This window comes from Pterocles gutturalis, unplaced genomic scaffold (assembly GCF_000699245.1).
Source record: "Pterocles gutturalis isolate BGI_N339 unplaced genomic scaffold, ASM69924v1 scaffold2959, whole genome shotgun sequence".
Taxonomy (NCBI): Eukaryota; Metazoa; Chordata; class Aves; order Pterocliformes; family Pteroclidae; genus Pterocles; species Pterocles gutturalis.
Window position 1 is genome coordinate 5938 of NW_010127872.1, and position 736 is coordinate 6673.

The following is a 736-nucleotide window of genomic DNA, read 5'->3' on the forward strand; positions in this document are numbered from 1 at the left end:
AACCCAGCAGCCTGCCATAGCACCTATTAATTCATAGATTTAATCCCAAGGGCACATTTGCACACTTGTGTGTCTGGTCATCTGTTGCCACAGTGATGGCACAAATAGACAACAACCCAGAAGAAAAGAACCTGTAGCTGCATGTATGCTTTGTTGAATTTGGTTATTTAGGGGGTTTTATTTGTTCCAGTATACGCTACATTTGGAAGCCTTGATGTGCCTTTTCTCCCATTCTAATGAAATGTCTTACATTAGAAGAAAAAGAAGATTCTGAGTGCTTTAGATTTGCTGTGCAAATTGTGTATTTCCTTATAAACACAAAGGTTTCTGCAGTGCTGAACTGAACTGTTACAGCTTATTACAGTGGTTTGAATTTCATGAGTGCTTTAAGGTGCTTAAAATTATTCCTAACAAAATGCAGCTAAATGAAGTACTTGCTAAATGGGAAACGACAAAAAAATCCTACAAAGGTACGATGTGGCTGTCACTGGGAAAACACCAGCTTCTTCTAGAAAACAGAACATTACTTAACTAATTTAAAATCCAGATAATTTTCCTTGGGAAAAAAATCAGCAGTAAACCTTTCAGGGGCTGCTGCATTTCTTTGTTTCTTAGGATGGTAAAGATTTGTGCACAAACATCAGCAAAGGGGAGCTTTCTGAGCTGTTCCCTGCCAATTGCTGACAAAGGCAGTCCTAATGAATCATTCTGAATTGTGATCATGTGCTACCAGCCC